Source organism: Puma concolor, chromosome A1 (assembly GCF_028749965.1).
Source record: "Puma concolor isolate L17-30 chromosome A1, mPumCon1.1.hap2, whole genome shotgun sequence".
NCBI lineage: Eukaryota > Metazoa > Chordata > Mammalia > Carnivora > Felidae > Puma > Puma concolor.
This window is the reverse complement of record NC_141667.1, coordinates 58,226,579-58,250,482: the sequence shown is the minus strand read 5'-3', so window position 1 is coordinate 58,250,482 and position 23,904 is coordinate 58,226,579. Positions and strand designations below refer to the sequence as shown.

Below are 23,904 nucleotides of genomic sequence, written 5' to 3'. Positions count from 1 at the left end.
TTTGAAAGTACACTAGCCAGTGATAACTGCTGCTTACATATTGGTGGCCATCATTCTAGATATCTCTCTATAAATAAATTCACCTGGAATAGACAAAACTATGCATAAATAGGACAATGCCAGCCATCTTTTTTTATGCCAAGCCCTTTCCTACACGAGAAATGCACCTTCTAGATTACTGAGGCAGTTAATCTGTGTCTCCTTTTGATTCAATCAAATCATTTTAACTTTTCATTTAATGTTTATCAAAAAATTGAGAATTTAAAGTGAGCTATTTAAATTAACTAAATGTTCCTGACATCTGAGAAATAATTTAGGAACGTCTTACTTTGCATCTTTTAGATGGACTTTTCTATCATTAAACATACAAGTCAGAAAAATTAAGCAAATATCAGTCTCCCTATTCCATACAATAGGAAGTGCCACAAAATGAAATGATATAGACAAACCTATAAAAACCAGACAATAGGAATAAAAATTGCAAGATGTTGTTATTTTCATTCGAAGTACCAGTTCTCTTAATGGAAATTAAGTTTATAGGCTTAAAAGAAATGTTAACAATCTTCCCCTTAGATATAAAGAGAGTGATGGTACTGTGTGAGAAATGGGAGATTAGTAAATGCGAATGAACTGACTTCTTTCTAATGAATAAAAATAAAGATTTCAGAGACATAAAAATATGAGCATGTGAGTTCCATTCCACAAAGCAGGAAATGAAATGATGAGTTAGACCGAATGACTTACAGCATGCTCAAGCCACTCTGATTTTTCTACTGTTCTTGTAACTGCTTAGGAACTGAAGCCTTATTCAAAAAAAGGAATATTCTAAGTCCAAATAAAAGATCTCTCTATTCCTTAATTAGGAAATGTGATAATGGGACATTTAGACCAATAATAAGATAATTTTATAACACTGAAAATTATGGATTGATCTGGATATACTAAAACCAGTCAGCTAGTATCATTTACTTATTTATTTGACCAATACTTAATTGAGTGGTTCCCAAATATCAGAAACTACATCAACCCCTGGGTTTATACTGTCCAATAGGGTAGCCACCAGCTATGTGGCCATTGGCTATTGAGCACTTAAAATGTGGATAGTCTGCCACTAACAATGTGTAAATGTAAAATATGTATGTGATTTCACAGATCTAATATAAAAAAGTAAACTATCCCAGTAATATTTATATATTGGGGTACACACTGAAAAATACTATTTGATATATTGAGTTTAATTAAATATATTAAGACAATTGAGTTCACCAGCTTCTTTTGACTACTTTTAATGTGCCTACTAGCAAATTTCAAAGAACACATGTGGTTTGCATTATATTTCTGTTGGCCCTTCTCTAGCTGATAACAATGGTTAATAAGGAAAACAAGTCTTTGTATTCATGTTTGTATGCTTATAGTAGGGTAATAATTCTGTTCAAGGACCCATGTCACATGCTGAGGAAGGTGCATTAAAGTATAAGGTGCATGCCAACCCCTGAAATTTTGCCATCTAATAACATGTATCAGAAAGACATGAAAAGTTACATAATCGCAAAGCTATTAAATCCACTAACCTAAAATATAACACTGCTTTATGCAGAGAAATCTTTCTAATAAAGTTATGGTTGTTCAGTACATCTCATTCCTTTTATCACGAGGGGAGCATTAGGCCGATCTGCTGTTCCAAACCTACTGCTGGGGTTGTGGATGTGTTCCTCGGGCTTCAGGAGAGCAACGAGGAGCTCATATTTTATTTGCTTTTAATGGCAAATTTGTATAGTGGATCAAGACAGCGGCCTCATCACAAATGCTATTTGAAATTCACTGATATCCCCAAGCTAGCTAAGTTGGATCTTAGGAGGGAGCCAGGAGAAAACATTTCAAAACATCCGGAGGTCCCCAAAGCCTCCCTAAGGATCTGAAGGCCCACTGTGGTTGTGACAAATAGATTACAGAACTGTCAAATATATGTTAGGGATTAATTAGCAGAGTATTATCTTTGGTGGCTCTGACCAACATCACAAAGAAATTATCAGCAGCCATATAGTAACAACAAGGTGTGCTTAGAATAAATTTAAAATAACTTCTCTCTCTTTTTACGGTATGTTTTATACCCACCAAAGCCATTTCAGGCCAAAGAAGTCTTCTTTTCTCACTATACAGAATCTTTGAGTATTCACTCTTTAGGATAACATTTGAATTAATTTAAAACATTGTATCTCTCACACAGAGATTCCCACAATAATCTGTCAAATCCAGGCATAATTTTGCTCAAAATAAATGGTTTCTATCATAGAGATGCACTATACCAATCAAAACACAATCATATTTTCAACATGATTCAAATGCAGGGTCTGTGGTCCAAAGCTTATGTTTGAAGGTTTCAATAAAAGGAAAAAATATATAGAAATTTAAAAAGATACTCCATGTAATACCAATTCATTAAACAATTTTGAAAGGGTCAAATCTTATTTTTCTTAAGGGTTATCTGATACAGAAATTACTGGGGTTTTATAAAATATGCACTCTGTCCCTGCTCATTTTCTGAATGAATAAATATGAGGCCAATTTTGTACAGAATCACTTCAACTTGAACTAATAATTGTGTATTACAGCCTAGCATGTTTCAGAGGGAGACATATAAAAAGGAAGGCAAAAGAAAATATTAAATCGGTCACTAATTATAATTAATTCATAGTCAGTTGAGGTTTATTTGCTTTGCCTAAAGTAAATAATAGAACTCATATGGAAGCCCAGAGTACAAGCGAAAGAGTACCATATCATATAACGGCTGTTTTTATTTGTTGAATAGCTTTTAGGATACAATAGACTGTTTTTCAGGATAAATTGGTGTAAGCAGAAACTTGTAGATCTCACCAGAAACTGAATCTCTTGCTGATTATTTCCTTTACTTTGAGGAATGTACACGGGTCCTTTTGAGAAAAATTTTAACTCATTAAGGAAAAATAAAAACTTGCTGAAAGACATTACTTGAGATTTGATTTATACTGAAACATTCTGGGACATTGGATTTGCATGGAAACATATAAGGAGATTTGTGAAATTATCGTCATCTCTTTTTAGTTATGGAGAGATGGAGAAATAACCCATGGAATAAGAATGCTTTTGAAATCATAAAGAAGAGTCTGACCTTGGTATATGGTAGCCATCTCTTAACTGATGCTCCAACCTACTCAGTCAGTTTTGTGATATAGTAATTATCATATCTGATCTCTGTTCATGAGTAAACTGTTTAATTGTTCATATCAACTATCACTCCAATGGTTACTTGGTTATTCATCCTACTCACTCCCTGCTATGGGGACAGTGGAACCTCTTCCTGCTCACTCATGGTCCTACATCCTCACCACTCAGGGAGGATTACTCAAGGTAACACATAAACAAGTGATCAAGTGAGCCAAGCACCTAAAACTTTGTATCAACAGCCATCACCGGTGACAGCATGGTCTGGAATGCTGAATAACCATAGAATACAAATAGCCATAGCATTCCACCAAAAGCTATAAAACTACAAAAGGAACCAAAGGAAAAATCTTGGGGTGTTCGGTTTATAAGGAATTTGGTTGCCAAATACATGGACAATGACCAGTGCTGGTCTATGATAAATTTTCACAGTAAAGACAAGTAGGAATTTGTTTTGCAAGAATCAATACAGCAATCCATCCCACTGGCATACAAACACTTTTGAAGCACTTTATCAGCACTCAGTTTGAAATGATCAGTTTACTAAAACTTATAACTGATTTATATATTTCTATTAAGAATAACTGCCAGTGGACTTCTATTTGTCATCACATTATCAGCCATCACTATCTTTTACTTGGGGTTGGCTGAAAATAAGGAAATTGCATTTCTTTAAAAAATAGTTCATATTTATCCCCTCTACTAACAGTACTTATACAGAGGTGTGTACATATGCACACTTGTGCACACATACATACGTACACATCAACTCAGTACAGGTCATTAGAATTGGAAGAGATTTATTCCATATTCAGCACTTCAGAATCAGAGAATGCAAAAGGAGGGAGAGAAACAAGGAAATAACATGTGTTTGCAATATTTTGAAAATTAAAGATCCCATATACCAAAGGTCATACAGAAAAATTGTACTTTTGGATTTCCTAAAAGTACAATCATTAAATAGGTGAAGCTGTTAGAATATTAAAATAAAAGGTTATGTGCTAAGTTTTTAATACAAGTAATTTTAAATACAAGTAATGCTTGTTTTAATCATAGTGCTGTCAGATCTAATGGCATCAATAAAAATTGAGGATGCATATTCACAATCAAGTTCAGAGGTGAAATACTCATTGTATAAGGTGGTAGTAGAATCAATGCCTCTCTTGAAAAAGAAGAAACAAACAAAAAAAACAAAACAAAACAAAAACCAGGTTATTTACCGTGTTAGTATCACCAACATGAACTCTGCCCGTGAAAATTTAATTTTTCCTTTAAGTGTAAATAGAAACACCCTCCAAACAAGAAATCAGCATGATTACTACATTAAAAAACATAGATTTCCCCCAAATAGTTATATTAAGTAGCAAACAAATGTTTTATCCCTTGGCGTTAGCCTCCCCCAATTAATTAAAGATTGGCACAGTCTAAGAACTAAATTTATTTTCAATTAAAATAAGAAGTCCGTATGTCATGATAATTTTTTGTTACTATTTCTACTGTGCAAAACAAAGGTTTGCTGTTAGCATTGAACATAGTAATCAAAACAAATCCTTTAATTTTCAATAACTGTAAGGATACTTGAAGAGTCGTTCTCCTCGCAAGGTACTACCTCAATGGTTAATCCTATTAAGAACTGAGCCATGCACCGCGACTAAATCCTCTGGGGAATTTGAGGCATCAAAGGCTTACTGCACACTTAGAAGGCAAGGACTTTTGTAAAGGGCTCTATTATATGAGGAACAAAAGAATACCACTTGTGTACTTAAATATCATCTGCTTTTCCTTCCAAAATACTCCATTTTTAAGTAAAGATATGTGATTTAAATGTATTTAGAGTTTAGCTTTTGGCACTACTCTCGTTTCTGAGTAGAAGTGCCATCTGTGGGCCCCATGGCTCACGCATAATGATATGCTTACAAGCTGCTTCCCTTTTCTGCACAATGTACCCTTTTCACTTTAACATACATTTTCCATAAATTTTTGAATAACAAATTGGGCTGAGGAAGTTTGTTGAAACGGGACAAGGGAAATGCCTGTAGGCTAGAAAGCGGTGATTTTACTCAAGAAATTGGTGCTATGGAAAATATCTACTCCACCTGCCCCCACCCCGAAACATCTATCTTGAGCTGTGATCCTCTAAAATTGCAAATTAAAAACTTCTCCCCTCGAAATATTAGGTCTGTACATTAACTTGGGCAAAGAGCCCACATGCCTGCCATCCATTACACCTGCTGGGTGACAAACAGATGAGAGTCATCACGCAGACTCCCAACGTTTGATCTCCTGATATCGCCAGATGTCCCCCATTTACATTCAAACATAACCACAGTCAGTAATGCAAGTAGCCCGGCTGGCATTTAATAGGGGGGAAAAGTGGAATTCTAATCTGAAATCCTAACTATCCAAATCTTTCAGTGTGTGAACATATACACTATTAAATATGCTTCAATGTGTCTAACTTACTGGCTATTAAGAGAACTGATCTCATTGTAGGCAGGCGAGCTGGTATGGATGGACAGATTTTGTACCATGTTTCCAGAGAAGACCCGCATCTTTCCCCATTTGGCTCCCGAATTTTTAATTTAAACAACAAAATTTACCTTCACATTATCTGCTAAATTCTTAAGTACAGTAAGAAAAATCTTGCTTGTTTGGCTACATTTAGATACACCACTCACTAAAAGGCAAATTAGTAAATTAGGGTAAACAGACAACAAAAGTCAAGGAAGCCATGGAAAGAGTAAATCTTCATTTCTTCCTTGCCTCCTTCCCTAGTCTAATAGTACTAGTGAAACAACTTACTGCTAAAATTCAACTGGAGAAAGTATAACAAAAATATCATAGGCACAGATATCATGACATCTTCCGAATGAGTCTCCAAGGTTGAGACCCAGAAACTTTAATTTTTTTTTAATGTTCACTTTATTTTTGATAGAGAGAGAAAGAGAGAGAGCAGGAGTGAGGAAGGGGCAGGGAGAGAGGGAGACACAGAATCCGAAGCAGGCTCCAGGCTCTAAGCTGTCAGCACAGAGCCCAAAGCAGGGCTCGAACTCACAAACTGCGAGATCATGACCTGAGCCGAAGTCGAACACTTAACCAACTGAGCCACCCAGGTGCCCCAAGATTCAGGAATTTTAAAACACACTTGCTAATTTTCTTGAAATCTGTTCTAGACCTTCATCATGGTAAATCCTGCCAGTATATTCAGGAACTATTCATGAAAACATGACTTAACAGCTTGACTTTTTGAGACTTTCTTTCCATTCTTTGTTTCACACAGAAAATATTTATAGTGTCTACCCTGTGCCTGGCACTGGACATTTGGTGTACAAAGAATCTGTAAGGGACAAGGTTTTGTCTCAGCAGTGTTGATACGTGGCTCTAGTACAGACAGCAGGCTCTCTAATGTGAGGGCAGAGAGATTCTTAGGTAGGAACCAAAAGGAATGAAAGAACCCAGGGACACTTTACAGAAAGGTACAACGTGTCCACCGATTATACACTTCAGGCAGATCTGGGGAGGAAGAAACCACTAGACCTCCTACAAAAGATGTCAGCATCTATGCCCAGGAGGGGTTCTGACTCTTTTTAGGGGAAGGAGTTTGAATTTAAGCATTAAGGAGAAAGCTAGGAAGATTGTAACTTCTTTTTGCATCTTCTCCCTTCTTCTAGCTTCCTCTTCCCCGTGATGAAAATATTCTGTTCGGCAAGGATGTCATTGAGCAGTTGCCCTGGACCCCCGGCACTCTCCCCGTCTCTCTGTTCCATCTTCCCCATCTCCCTTATCGCTATGTGAAATTATTGTGTCCATTTGTTTATCCATCTCTTATCTGTCTCCCTACATCCATGCAGAGGCCTTGCTTATCATTCACCTGTCCCCAGGACCTAGAGCAACACCCAGCATGAAGTGGGTATCCAAATATGTGTCAAATGAAAGAATTAATGAATAAGATATAGTTATACTTTAAATTTCTTGATCCCTCTGTCACCAGACATGAATTGTTTTTCGATGTATGTTCTTGGATTTATAGTATTAGTGATTTTTTTCATTTGACATCAAACTTGATTCTCTTCTAAGATTATTTTGACCTATCTGCTATCCAGCTTTATTCACTGAGGATGTTTACACTTGGATTCAGTTCAGTAGGAACCCATTTTTATACAAACCTAATACATCTTCATCCCATCTCTCCTATAATTTATAAAATATCCTATTGCCCCTTAGCAGGGACAGAATTCCAACCCTTATTCAAATCTTACACTACATACTAAAGAAGCACAACCAAAAAAAAAAAAAAAAAAAAATCCCCTCAAAGGAAAAGTACCTGAGGAATTTCTGTCTCAAGGTCAAGGCAATAGAGGATAAACACAGGCCATCAATTCAGAATAAGAGGAATTAAACATTGAAATCATTGATTTAAGGCTTTTGATAACAATGGCAAAATATTAAATCGGGCTTAAAATTACTAAGTACTATCGGGTCGCTTTTACTTTAGTTTTTTCTTGAGCTGCTCAGCACATGTCTGCAATTTCACGGCACCTACTAATAGAAAGTGAGCTCAGAGTCTATTGACAGTTTCATGACAAGTCATACTTCACCTTCCATTGTCCAGTCTTCTTAGCTGTTCATTATCTTGACTGCTGTGCCTACGAGATAATGATACACTCTGCTTCTACCCCTGACTGGAACACATTTTTGCTCCAGGGTTCCTTTTAATTGAAACACACTGTCGGTATTACTGTTTTTGGTGCAAAAGTAAACACATTTAACACAAGAATTCAGTTTGTATTTGCTTCACCAATAGAAACTGTGTAAAAAGTCACCTGCCTCTAGAAAAGTGACTGAGTGATTCTTTGGAGACATTAATATTTTTACTCACTTCTTTTACTTTCATTACCATTTGTCACTCCTGGGGATGTGATAATCAATTATCCCTGTGAGAAAAAATATTATGACCATCCTTACCATTTCTCTGAGTGTCCCAAACCCATCTAGGAAGTATTGAGTAATGTTTCATCAACCCTTAAGCATAAAATTGACTGAAAATGCTTTAACTCTAAAAAAAGGGGTATAATAAATTGTGCCTGTTAAATTATCTGTGTCCATTGTATATCCCATTAGGTAGCCGCCAACTGACTAGAACAGAATGGCCCAACTTCAGGAGTAGTAGCAGCTGAGCACGGCCAAGATGCTGCTCTTGCTAGCAGACATTCTGGGAATTTGAACTCTTTTGAGAAAACAAATGAATTCTTTCTACCAACCGATACATTTCCAACAATAACTACATGTATAAAGAGGATTAGGGTTTATTTTCTCACCATATGACATCAAAAAAATAAAAAAAGGATGACATACTAACCATATAAGAACCATGCCACATTAAACACTGTGCACATCTTCATTTTTTCCCATTGTTAGTATTCCTTCCATTTATACATTGTTACATGACTTGCCTTTTCTTATCACTGTGGTCAACACACTTTTTTTTTTTTCTTTTTTGCCTCCACATATTTGGGAAGGGGGAGAAGAAAGAAAGAGTATTTACTCTCTCTCCCAGGAGATTAACACAAATGTGTGTGTGTGACGGGTGAGGGGTCTCGGCATGTAAGAGAACATGGAAAGGGATTGATAATTTACCACTCTTAGAAGTAAAATGGTTCTCGGGGCGCCTGGGTAGTTCAGTTGGTTAAGCTTCTGACTCTTGGTTTCAGATCAGGTTATGATCTCACCGTTTTTGAGTTTGAGCCCGCATTTGGCTCTGCGCTGGCAGCACGGAGCATGCTTGGGATTGTTTCTCTCTCCCTCTGTCTCTGCCCCTCCCCTGCCTGAGCTCTTTCTCTCTCTCAAAATAAATAAATAAATAAATACACATTAAAAATTTTGCTTTAAAAAGAAGTAAAATGGTTCAAATATGTTAAAATGCAAATGAATCTGCTGGGAAAATTTAGAATTTTAGATCACGAGGCTCTCCCTAAGAGATTCTGATTCAATAACCGTGAGTTAGGTCTAGGGGTGTCTGGGTGACTCAGTTAAGTGTCTGACTTCAGCTCAGGTCATGATCTCGCAGTTTGTGAGTTTGAGCACTGTGTTGGGCTCTGGGCTGACAGCTTGGAGCCCAGAGCCTGCTTCGGATCCTGTGTCTCCCTCTCTCTCTTCTCCTTCCCTGGTTGCAGTCTCCCTCAAAAATAAAATAAACATTAAAGAAAATTTTTAAAAAACCCAAAAAACTGTGAGGTAGGTCCAGAAACTGAATTATTAACAAGCAGCGACAAGTGATTCTATTAGATATTTCATACCTATGCTGTCCAATATGGTAGCCATTAAGCTTTCAAAATGCAGCTAGTCCTTGGGGCGCCTGGGTGGCGCAGTCGGTTAAGCGTCCGACTTCAGCCAGGTCACGATCTCGCGGTCTGTGAGTTCGAGCCCCGCGTCAGGCTCTGGGCTGATGGCTCAGAGCCTGGAGCCTGTTTCCCATTCTGTGTCTCCCTCTCTCTCTGCCCCTCCCCCGTTCATGCTCTGTCTCTCTCTGTCCCAAAAATAAATAAACGTTGAAAAAAAAAAAAAAAACCAAAATGCAGCTAGTCCAAAATGATGGGTACTGAATGTAAAAAAATACACACTGAATTTCAGAGACTCAGTATGAAAACTAAGATATAAAATACTTTATTAATAATTTTTATGTTGATTACATGTTAAATTATAATGTTTTAGATATATTATTTTAATGCAATATATTACTTACAATATTTTACTTGCAATATATTACTTGCAATATTTTAATGCAATAATATTAATATATTAATACACAAGTTTAATGCAATATATTACTAAAATTGATTTCATGTATTTCTTTTTATCCTTTTTTAAAGTGTGGGTACTATACAATTTTAAATTATATATGTAGCCCATATTGATATTTCTATCAGACATTATATTTCTATGTGGACTTATTTTTCTTTTGGGCAACATTGGTTGATACATTTATTCCCAGGAAAAGGTCATAAAATAATTCTAAGTTAAAACAAGGACCAATGTGCATATGATAAAAATTTTAGTATGTAAGATTTCTTTGAATACTTTTAGAAATCTGATAACATAATATGCATCAGTCATTCATGAATTTATATATCAAATTTATGTTCTTTGTGAAAAAAAATAAACAACAACAACAAAGACACAAAGCATTCACTACCTTCAACCAGCATTCAACAATTATCAAATCCCATGTGTAGCCACTGTTTGCTTTCAGTTATCAACTTCCTCAGAGCATGATATATTTATGTTTGTGTATTTGTATGTATGGACACTGTTTATATAGCCCACCACAAAGCATGACCTTTCATTTTCTGCCTCATCTGGCAGTAAAATTGTTAAATATAATCCAGTATTATTGTAATTGGCAATAACTGTACAAAGAGACAAATATATTTGTATGGGTGCGTGGCAACATAATAGTCCTTGTTCAATATTATCTCTATTGACCAATGTATTACTAATTCTAAAGAGCTGACATAAAGTTTCTGAAGTCAGCATCTGATGAATTACTACCTATACTCCTAAATTATCCATTATTATTCTACTAAGGTGAGGTCCATATATTTATTCCCACAGCATTTTATATGTTTTAATTATGATAAGCAAATTCCAGTCTTGACTTTCCTGACTGATATGCCATATACTTGTATTCTGATGATAGATTATAGCAGAGGTCCCCAAACATTCTTAGTTCATGGTACCCTTAGTGTCTTGATAATAATTTTATGGTGCCCCTAGGACAAGAGAATTATGTAACAGTTTCAGTTATTCAGTAGTTAGGCCCAAACAGCTTAATAGTAGTAGTTTAAGCAGACATTACTGGCTTTCCTTTAAATATTTATAATATCTCATAGTTCCCAAATAAATTTGCTGAAGTTCACACAGTTACCTCAGCCCAGTTTGAAAAGTGTAGGACTACATAGTCTTAAATGGTCTAGAAGGTAAAAGGTAAAATTTTCTACCTTCTAAGGGAAAGAATACACGTAATACTAATAGCTATTTAGAGCTGTGCTTCTTTTAACACATTTTTAATGTTTATTTATTTTGAGAGACAGCGTGCTAGAGAGAGAGCGAGCACCAGCAGGGGAGGGGCAGAAAGAGAGGAAGAGAGAGAATCCAAACAGGTTCTGTACTGTCAGTGCAGAGCCAGATGTGGAGTTTGATTTTACAACTGTGAAATCATGACCCAAGCTGAAATCAAAATTTGGACTGAGCCACCCAGGGGCCCCATAACACATTTTAATTACTAGAGTTTATAGAAAAAAATTATGTATTGTACCATTGGATAAGTGACATTTAACATAGGCATTTATCAGTCAATCAGTTGATCAGTCAATAAGTATTTATAGATTACCTATCACATATCCAACTCTTTACTCTCAAATAGCTTACATCCCGTAATTCATCTATAGCTATATGTCAAGGTCATGGTTCTCCATATTTTTTAGAAACTGTTCATATGACTCAAATAAAAATCTCAAATGACTAGTATCAACTAAATTCTTCTATTTATTATATTTATTGTGATTATTATTCATTAACCTGTTATTAAAATTACTTGTGATAGCTAAGAAGTTCTATGAAATTCTGAAAATACAATACTTTCAACAAAATATTTCTCTCATTTTAAGAGCACAGATAGCAGTCATATCTCAAACAATGATAGCCTCAACAAAAATTAAAAATTGATTTTCAACTTCCAGTTTCCTTTCTGGTATGTAAGTTCTTTAAAAGTAACCACTCTATTCTAACATCAAGTAAAAATCTGAACAAACTGAAAGAAAGATCACATCTCTTCTTACATATATCAGAGAGTGAGGTCAAAGGTCAAACCACTGTCCTCAAAAATTAGAAAAACAGACAAGCAGATACAGAGAATCACAACTTACCAGACCAGAAACCCACAATAAGAAATTTCCATGGGAACCAGTGCCAGGATTAGAATATCTGACTGCAATCAACAAATTCCTGGAGGCTCAGTGTGGATAAGTCTCAGAGTTGAAAATTTCAGGGCACTCAATCATAAAGAGCCTCACACACCTTTGTGAGGTTTATCTCTAGGAGCTCTATCAGTTCTCACAGTGAATATAGCAGAAAAATGTCTTTGGCTTCTACCAAGGGAAAATAAAAGGAACCATTTTGAAATATTGCAGGGCATTCTGTACTTCTTAACAAGGCCTGACCTCAAGAGAAAGTATTTTACCAAAGCTTAACCTGGCAGGGGTCTATCAGAGCCTAATTTATCTGTGGGAAGGGAAACAAACCAATTTTAGTCTCCTCTAGCCTCCCATGTAGGGAAAGAGAAATACCCAACTCCAGCCCTCACAGGCTTCCATGTGAACAGAAGGAAATACACACCTCCAGCCCTCTCTAGCCATCCTCTTCCACCTAAGATGGGAAACCTGAGAAGCACTGGTGAAATTCACAGCCTGAGTTTATAAAGACCTAATCACAGAATCATAGAACACTCCCTCTCCCCTAAAACTCTACTACTGCACTAGTAAAGATCTATTTACCACAGTCCCTTTTATCCAGTACATTATGTCTCCCTTTAAAAAAAAAAAAGACATACTAAAAGGTTAGAAGCTATTCAAGAGATTAAATAGACATCAGAACCAGAGTTAGACATGGCAACAATGTTAGAATTATTAAACCACAACTTTTTAAAATTATGACTTACATGCTAAAATTTTTCATGGAAAACATAGACAATATGCAAAAATACATGAATCAGGTATGCAAAAAGGTGGGCATTCTAAGAGAATTAGAATGCAATGTTAGAAATCAAAAACACTAACATAAATGAAGAATGCTATTGACTAGCTCATTAGCACACTGGACCCAACTGAGGAAAGAATTTCTAAACTTGAGGATATGACAATTGAAACTTGAAGATTAAAAAGCACAAAGATAAAAGACTAGGAAAAATGATAAATAAATAAAAGAATATCTAAGAACTGGGGGTCAATTAAAAAGGCATAACATACGTGTAATGGGAATAACAGAAAAAAAGAGAAAAGAAGAAATACTTGAAGAAACAATAATTAAGAATTTCCCCAAATTAATGTCACATACCAAACCACAGATTCAAGAAACTCAGAAAATAACAAACAGAATAAATGTCCAAAAAACTGCACTTAGACATATAATGTTCAAACTTCAGAAAATCAAAGATAAAGAAAAAATCTTGAAAGAGGATAGAGGGAAGGAAAAAAAAAAACACTCTACCTATACAGGAGCAATAAGGATTTCATCCAACATCCCCACAGAAACCATTAAAGGATGAATTAGAGTGAAATACTTGATGTTTGAGAAGAAACAAAAAACAATATAGAATTTCATAATCCGCAAAATTATCCTTCAAATATGAAGGAGAACTAAAAACTTTGTCAAACAAAAAGTTAGAGAATTTGCCACCAGTAGACCTGCCTTGTATGAAATGTTAAAAGAGAGAAACAAATGTTTCAGAGAGAAACAAAAAGATATAGGTTAGACACATGGATCTACATAAGAAGAAAAGAATTAAAGAATGAATAAATGAAAATAAAGTAAAAATTTAATATCCTTATTCTAAATTGATCAATAACAGTTTTTTTCAAAATAATAATAGCAAAAATGTACTTACATATACCTTTATGTATATATGTATATATGTATGTAGTTTGTTCCTTATGTATATATACATATATATATATGTATATATACATATGTATGTATTTTGTTCCTTATGTAAGCTTATGTATAAGTAAATGAATGACAACAGTGACATAAGGAACTGGATGAAGGAATTAGAAATATATATTTTTAAGGTTCTCACAATACTCATAAAAGGACATGGAGTTAATTGAAAGTGGACTTGGATTTTGTAAATGTATACTGCAAACTCTAGGACAACCACTAAAAAAATAATGTGAAAAGAAAGTCACAATTAATATGGTAAGAAAGGAAAGGAAAGGAAACTATACAAATGTTCAGTTAAAACCATAAAATGCAGAAAAATGTTGAAGACAATAATAGAAATAAAGAATAATAGCAACAAATAGAAAATAACAAATAGAATATATATTAATCGACTATAGTAATCGTTACCTTAAAAGTAATTGGTCTAAATACACAAATTAAAAGACAGAAATGGTCAGAGTGAATCAAAAAATAAAAGCCAACTATATGGTTTTTACAATATGCATATTAAAAATAAATATGTGGAAAGATATACCATGTTAATATGCTAATCACAACAAATTCCCGACAGTAATATGAATTTCAGACAGAGGAAGAGAAGAAACCTCAGAGCTAGGAAGTTGCCAGGGATAAAGAAGGGTATTACATACTAATAAAAGGATCAACATGTGAAGTGTAGAGCAAGAGAGCATCAAAATACATGACAAAAACTGGTTAGAGCTGCAAGGAGATTAATCCACTATTATAGTTGGAGGTTTAACATCCTTCAGAAATGGACAGATCTAGCAGGCAAAAAATCAGCAGGGATATAGTTCAACTCAACAGCACTATCAATCAACTATATATAATGGACATCTATAGACTACTTCACTTAACAGGAGCAGATTACACCTTGCTCTCAAGCTCACATGGAACATTCACAAAGACCACATACTGGGTCACCAGCTAACAAATTTAAAAGAAGAGAAAACATACAGTGTCTTTCCCCATACCAAAATGGAATTAAACTTGAAATCAGAACAGAAAGATATCTGGAAAAACCCAAAATACATGGATATTAAATAAGACACTTCTAAATAACACCTGGGTCAAAGAAAAAAATATTAAGAGAAATTGAAAAGTACGGTGATCCTTGGACACCACACAGTTAGGGGCACTGGCTCCTCACCCAGTTGAAAATCATTATATAAGTTTTGATACCTTGAAAACTTAACTACTAATAGCCAACTGTTAATTGGAAGCCTAACATAACATAACATAACATAACATAACATAACATAACGTAACATAACATAACATCATAACATAATGTAATGTAACATAACAACATAAACAGTTGGTTAACACATACTTTCTGTATTATATCTATTATAATCTGTATTCTTACAATAAAGTAAGCTAGAGAAAACAAAGTGTTATTAAGAAAATCATAAGAAAAAACACATTTACAATATTGTACTGTATCTGTCAAAAAAACAAAATATCCACATATAAGTGGACCTATGCAGTTCAAACCTGTGTTGTTCCAGGGTCAACTTGATTTTGAATTACATGAAGATGAAAATCAACTTATCAAAATTTCCAAGGGCAACAAAAAATGTTTAAACTAAAATTTGTAACACTGAATGTATATATTAGAAAAGAAGAAAGATCTAAAACCAATAATCTAAGCTTCCTTAGAAAACTATAAAAAGAAGAGCAAATAAAATTATAAGTAAACAGAAATAAATAAATAAAATTAGAGCTTACATAAATACTGAAAATAGGAAATCAGTAGAGAAAATCGACTAAACCAAAAGCCTGTTTTTTTAAAAAATCAGTAATGTCAGTAAGTCTCTAGCCATGCTAGCTAAGAAAATAAGAGAGAAGACCCAAACTACTAACATTAGAAATGAAAGGGGATATCATTACAGATCCTATGGACATTGAAAAGATAAATAAAGCAATAATATGAATAACAATATGCTCCCAAATATGATAACCTATATGAAATGAACCAATCCCTTGACAGGCACAATCTACCAAAACTCAGACACACATGAAAAATATACAGTCTGAATAGATCTATGTTACAGAAACTGAGTCCATAATTAACAGACTTCCAACAGAAAACTCCAGGCCCTAATAGATTCACTGTTGAATTCATTAAAACATTTATGAAAGACATTATACTAATTCTCCACAATCTTTTACAGAAAATGTAATCAGAGTAAGTACTTCCTCACTTACTCTATGAGGCCAATATTACCCCAATACAAATATCAGACAAAGATGTTACAAAAAAGAAAAGTACAGTCCGATATTGCTCATGAGCATAGATGCAAAAATATTCAACAAAATATTGGCAAAATGAATCCACAATATATAAAAAGAATAGTATACCACATGAAATGGGATTCATCCAGGTATGCAAGGATGGTTCAATATTCAAAACCCCATTAGTTTAATCTCTCACACTGATGGATTAAAGAAAAAAAAATCACATGATCGTATCAATAAATGCAGATAAAGCATTTGACAAAATCCAACATTCATTCATCATAAAATCAGCAAACTAGGAATAAAGGAGAATTTCTTCTACTTGACAAAGAATATCTACAAAAACCCTACAACTAATATCATAATAATGGTGAGAAACTTGAAGCATCCCCACTAAGATCAGGAACAAAGCAAGAACATCCCTTCTGACCATTCCTTTGGAACGTCATACTAGAAGTCTTAGATAATTCAGTAAGACAAGAAAAAAAAAAGTTCTATAGTTTGGAAAGGAAGAAATAAAACTGTGTTCACTGATGACATGATCATCTATGCAGAAAATACAAATGAATCAACAAAAAAATCCCTAGGACCAATAAATGATTATAGCTAGGTTGCAGAATATAAGATTAATATACAGAAGTCCATCATTTTACTAAATACCAGCAAATAATAACTGAAATTTGCAATTAAAAACACAATACCATTTACGTTATCACCCCCCAAAAGTTAAATATTTAAGTATAAATCTAACAAAATATGTATAAGAGCTATATGAGAAAAATTACAAAGTTCTAATTAAAATATATCAGAGAAGACCTAAATGAATGAGGAGATATTCAATGTTCATGGGTAGGAAGACTCAATGCTGTCAAGATGTCATTTCTTCCCAACTTGTTCTAGAGAATCAATGGAATTCTCTATTCTCTATCAATGGAATCAATATTATCTCTAAGTTAAAGTAATCAGAGCACTGTGGCATTGGTGAAAGAACTGACAAACAGATCAGTGGAACAGAATAGAAAACCCAGAAATAGACTCATATAAAATAGCTAATTAATTTTTAACAATGGAGCAAAGACAATCTTTTCAACAAATGGTACTAGAAAAACTGTACCTCATATGCAGTAAAAGAACCTAGACCTGGATCTTACTCCCTTCAAAGTTAAATCAAAATGATCATAGAGCTAATGGGAAAACATAAAACTATAAAACTCCTAGGCTTACATAGTATAAACCTAGAAGTACTTAGGTATGGATGTGACTTTTCACATACAACACCAAAGGTGTGATCCATGAAAGAAATAATTAATAAGCAGGACTTTATTAAAATTAAAGACATACTCTATGAAAGGTAATGTCAAGAGAATGATTAGACAAGTTATAGACTGGGAAGAAGTATGTGCAAATGACACACCTGATAAAATACTATTATGCAAAGTATCCAAAGAACTCCTAAAACTCAAGAATAAGAAAATAGACCACTTTATTTTTAAAAAAATGGGGAAGGACCTAAACAGACACCTCTCCAAAGAATATATACAGATGGCAAGGAAGTATATGAAAAAATGTTCAACAGCATATGTCATTAGAGAACTGAAAATTAAAACATTGAGACACTACTGCACACCTATTAGAATGGCCAAAATCTAAAACTGTGACACTACCAAATGCTGGTGAGAATATGGAACAATAGGAAATCTAATTCATGGCTGGTGTGAATGTAAAATGGTACAGCCACTTTGGAAGACGGTTTATCAGTTTCTTGCAAAACTGAACATGTACTCACCATACCATCACAACCTGACATTCACACTCCTTCATGTTTACCCCAATGAAACAAAAGCTATGTCCACACAAAAACCTGAAATGAATGTTTACATGAGCTTTAGGTATCATTGCCAAAACTTGGAAGCAACCAAGATGTTCTTCAGTCGGTAAGTGAATAAATGGTGGTTCATCCAGACAATGGAATCTTATTCAGTACTAAAAAGAAAGAAGCTATCAAGCCATGGAAAGACATAGAAGAATGTTAAATGGCTAAGTGAAAGAATGCATTCCAGAAAGAATCTGGAAAAGCTTCGCACTACATTCTGGAAGAGGCCAAACTATGGAGACAGTAAAAAGATCAGTAATTGTCAGGGATTGGAGAGAGAAGGATGAATAGGCAGGGCACAGAGGATTTTCAGGGCAGTGAAACTATTCTGCATGAGGATATTATGGTGGATAAATGTCATTACACATTTGTCAAGACCCGTAGAATGTCTAACACCAAGAGTGAACTCTAATGTGACTTACAGACTTTGTGTGGTAATAGGTCAATCCAGGTTCGTGGAGTTTTAACACATGCTGCTTTGGGAAGTTGACAGCAAAGGAGACTATGTATATGTGGGGAGTTTATGGGCTCTCACTCTGCTGTATACTCAATTTTGTGGTGAACCTGAAATTGCTCTTAAAAATAAAGTTAGTTAATTAACAACAACAACAAACAACAACAACACTGACTCTCAAAATAAAGTGCTATACTTGGGAATACCTGTGTTACTCATACAACCCTACTCAATGAGGAGGTGGTTAGCATAAAAGTTAAATGTCCTGTTGTTTAAAGTGAATGGAGAAATTGATACTTCCAACCAATTAGGAATTCCTAATGGTGGATGAGTTCATGGATAGACATGGGTGGTAGTTTACAGCTGATATTTTTGAGGTTGTAACCAGTTTAAACTGAGACATTAAGTAAAATGTATTTGGAGGAAGAGGGGTGTGACCATTCAGTCACTCCTAACACATACAAACACCTCATCCAAAAGTGAATCTATTCATTCTACAAGCATTGACTTAAGTAGCTACTATGTACAAGATACTGTACAAGAGCATCAGGGGATGAGTGAGATGTAGAATCTTTGTGGAAGTTACTAGGGAGATGTCATGTGTATAAGGAAAAAAAAACACATCTTGTAAGTCTAAATGTAAAGGAAAATAAAGTATATGGAAAAGGAAGCCAACGCTGGAAAAAAAAAAAAACTGTCTGGGAAAGAGGTAGCATATGGACCAAGTCTTGAAAGATGAAAAAATCACCAGGTGGAAATGGGAGGAGAGGGAGAATTCTACCAGAGGGAACAGCATGAAGCAAAGGGAGTGAGAAAGGGTCCTGTTCGAAGGACTGGAGTTTGGCTGGGATGTAAGGTATGCAAATGAAAGTAGGTAGAAGCCAGACTGCAGAATTGTAAATGACAGTTTAGACTAGATTCAGTCAACACTGGGAAAGGAGGTTTTGAACAATTTTAAACAGAGGAGGATAACATGATTCTCAATGAGCTTTAAAAAGATCTAATCAACAGGATTCTGATGAGATAAGAGAAGAGGGAAGGGGGTGATAAAAACTATCTCCAAGGGTGCCCTGGAGAATTAATAATGCTTACTTAGAAAAAAAGTCAAAAATCTCATGTCTGGACTTAAAATGTATACATTACATACACAGTAACATTAACATAGCTGCAATTCTGAGAGGAATGAATATTTCAAAGCCTGATAATCTAGTAACCTAGTATTTTAAATCACCTTAAGTGAATTATGAGGATTTATTTTCTGTAACCGAAATGAGCTACAATTTAAGCAATTCATCATTTCCCAAAGTGTCTTTTAAATGCAGCGTATGTGGTGTATCGTATAGTACAATGCTCTTTCAAAGGAACTTTTTCAAATAAAGTACCACCGACTCCTCTGTATGTGGAGCATTGTTAAATTCCAGCCCTGCTTTGAGCATAATTAAGTACCCATAACACCATAAAACTTTTATTAAATTACAGTGTTGGGAATGAAATGTAAATTTGTCTTCCAATATGATGTTGGCATTTCAACCTTTTTTTTTTTTTTTTCAGACTGAATATCATTAATAGTGAAAGTTCAGGGAGTAAGTAAAACTGAAGTATTGGGTGAAATTCAAGGTGTCACATGATCATAAATGTTACTGTAATTCTATTCTTGGGGTATTCTCCATCTCTCATACTCTACTGATTTTCTAAATAACCATCATTGATGCATTTTATGATTATGAAAGAAACGGTAAGAGTGGGTTAAAATGCAAACATCACCTATAAATGAGTTTTCTCTTTTGTCATAATATATGGAGAACATAAATGGCTTTACCTGTCAATTGTTTATGTGCAAATTATAAGAAAAAATGCAAATATTATAAGCAGAAGATATCCATTCAAGCTCAAACCACAAAGGAAATGCTCCAAAGAGAATAAGATTTCTATTAACACACAGAGAGAATAGAGTAATTTATTTATGCTTAAAATGAAGTAAAAAAAATAAAAATATTTTTATCTACAATATGGAAGGGACATGAACAAAAATCAGGGAATCCCACTACATGTAGGGTACAGCTGACTACATTGAGTTAAAAAATAATTGATTTGAGAATGTCCTACCCGAAAGAGATATCTCTCCCTTTTAGAAAAGGGAAAACTGCTTTCATTTCATAAAATCCACATTGCCCCAGTATAAAAAAGGTGCCAATGCAAATATGTTCAGGGACAATATCTGTCTAGAATATGTCATCAGTAAGCAGAAATTCTCTCACCTTCCCTAGGTCCCCTAGAGATTTGATCCAAAGAGAATGTGGATTGAGTTTTCCATTTTGTCTCACATCAGGGTCTCCTGAGAAGCAAAGGCCTGGAAAACTATAGCCACAATATCCAAAGCATGATTCAAGCTGATGTCTTAGTAAAGGAAATGTGTACTCCCAAGACTTTTTTTTTTTCAACCCACCATTCACTTCAAATGATAAAATCACAGCCTCAAGGAAAATCACACCTTAAAAAAATTGTTTGTGTTGGCTGTTGTTTTAGAGAAGTTGAGTTTTCCTGGAAAGTTAGCATTCCTTGTCAGAGAGAAAATAAAAATAAATGTGGCACAGGCAAAGATGACATTTGAATCCAAACAAAAGTGTGCCTTTTGCTTTTTTATTTTTTTCCCCTTTTTCTCCCGATCATACACTGATGTTGCTAAAGAAAACAGTCCCAATATAGCTTCCCATAAGCCCTTCAGAGTGGTTCACATATACAGTCTCTCCAAGGGGGGTTCACTTGCAAACCTTTGTCAACAAAAGAACAAATATGCCATGTGAAAACTCTGGTTGGTTAGAGGAAATGGATCAACACTGAGGCCACAGGGGAAAAAGTGCCAGTGACTTATTTATTGAATGATTCAATGTTTTAGACAAGGAAAGATTGAAGTATGTCTCATGAGCTGAAACCACCTTCAGGCTGACAAATTCCACCTACAGAACTTATGAACATTCCTGTAGGATACATTACATTCAGGGTCCAATTATAAGCATCTTTGCTAAACCCTGGCCAATTAACAGTTCCAGACTGGTTATTCCAGGGCCACTGGTCTATATCCTTTCTTGCATTTACACTGCACCTAGACAAATGTAGAATATTCACTACAGGCAGTGACTCAAAACACTTCAGAATAAAGAACTACATGGACAGAATATAAGAGAAGCCACCAATATCCTAAGTGCCAAATTCTGGGCAACATCACCTTTCCCCAGGATTCCTGCAGTGACCTTAATAATACGTCTTCCAAATGGATGTATTGTCTTATTCTCATGCATTGTCCACATTGTCCACTTCTCCTTCTAGAAGATTAGATTCTCTAATGATTTTTCAACGACCACAAGATGAAATCAAAACTGCCTACCAGAAAGTTGTTCAAGGCATGGTGTCTGTCTCTGGAGTCTTCTCTCCACAAGCTGACACCCTCAAAACCCAAGTCCCAGACACAGAGGCTTCAAATTTCCCATGCCATTTCACTTTTGTCTATGGGTATTGGTACCTTGATAACCCCTCAGACTAAACATTCTCCTCCTCCATCACAACCTCACCTTTCCTCTCATGACTATATGACATTAATTCACTCCCATTTCATCCTATGCTATTATTTTTACACCGCAGACTGAAGTAACTTGTCACTCTTCTCTCTCATTATAAAAACTAATAGTTTCTAACGACTACTGAGTACAGTATCTGGCTCACAGAGAGACTGAAAAAATACTGTGAATGAATAAATGACTGAAAAACAACTCATCTCACTTCTTGGTTAAAATCAAATTGTCACAAATTCAGTCTGTTGAAATCTGAATTTGTGTGAACATGAAAATATTTGGGGTAATTATCATGTTTGAGGGCTTAATAAACATTCAATAAGTGTTAGTAGCCAACATCTATGGTTTAGAAAATTCTTCACAACTATTATTTCTTTTCTACAGCCATTCCATATAGATTATCACTTAAAACTTATTAAAATAAATGTTGTTTGATATATGTACATGTCTTGCCAAAGCAACTTTATTTAAATGAAGGAAACTTGTAAGGACAAGAGGACTCCCAGTTAACAAACCATATGGTTACATACTATTGTAACAACAACAAAAAAATAATTATCATTAAAAGCAGCTCACCTATACCTCTATTTCTGTAGCGAATAGGGAATTTTAGGACAAAAAGCAGCAATGAAATCCCCCAAATGTTCCACAAATAACTTAATGTTAGAAATATACATGTATGTGGTTTATATGTCATTTTAATAAAAGTGCCTAGAGGGCACTGATTTGCCACATTTTTCTGGATCTGTATAGCAAGCACTGTACATGTGTGGGTATTACTTGTGGGTAAGCACTATTTACTCTACAAATAAATTACTATGTAGCTTACATTGTTAGGGTCGCATGAGAGCCCTATAGCTTAAAAGACTGAAATAACCATGCATTTATCTTGTCACTACAGGTACTTACAGTGTAATTACAAGGTCAACAGTTACTATGTAATTACGTAGTTTCAACATTGTGGTTCTTAAAAAAAAAAGTACACTGTTCTCCCAGTACCTGCTGAGAACCCCTATCTCTGCTCCACCATCTTCACTTGCAAATTTTAAATAGCCACTAATAACATTTTAAAAGGAAAACAAATCCAAGCATCTTTACTGGAATAACAGGTGTCTTAGAATTATTATACAATGATAGCACTAAGACCTCAGACATCTTCTGGTCCAATGCACTCATTTTCTTGGAAGGATTGTTTTTTTAATTGCTTATAGTTCCTTGTCCTAATTTAGAAAGTAATTCAAGATAAAAAGTACCACAAATGGTAATTTTTGTTCAGCAGCACCATGTTATAATGGTTGCTTGCATATATATAGTAATGACATGTGGCACACTTTCAAAAGGGTCGATTTCCTGGTTTAAACTTAATCAAAAGAAAATAGCACTGAATCTTAACTTACAATAGAACCCTCCTAAAATTTCATGCTTCTGCAGTTTGAATCCTAAGTTCATTTCTGTGGTCTGATTAATACTGGTATCACATTTGTATATAATTTTGTGGTTGGTCCTGTATATGTGCACTGTGCATAAGCCTCTTAGATGTTTCTTTTCCAATGTATGGTAACTATAAAGTCATGGGTTTCATTAAAGCTTTAAAAAACCCTTCAAATTCACTCCCCCCTTTATTCATAGAAGCAGAAGGACACTGCTTTGATAGTCAATATTTGAACAACTCATTCCAAATTTATTATAGGTTACTATCATACAGAGAATAATAAAGAATTTTTTAATTACTTTAGCTCATAAGAATGGGCTGATAGATATTCCATCAATGTTATGATTCCCTTGGATGGAGAAAAGCTAAATGCTAACCCAAACAGATTTTAAAACCATAA

General features: G+C 34.7%; 1 protein-coding gene across 1 annotated transcript in view; it reads right to left on the bottom strand.

The window, feature by feature from the left end:
• LOC147584175 (uncharacterized) overlaps positions 1–23,904 on the bottom strand; it is a 102,580-nt gene that overhangs the window by 11,100 nt on the left and 67,576 nt on the right. The window lies entirely within an intron of this gene.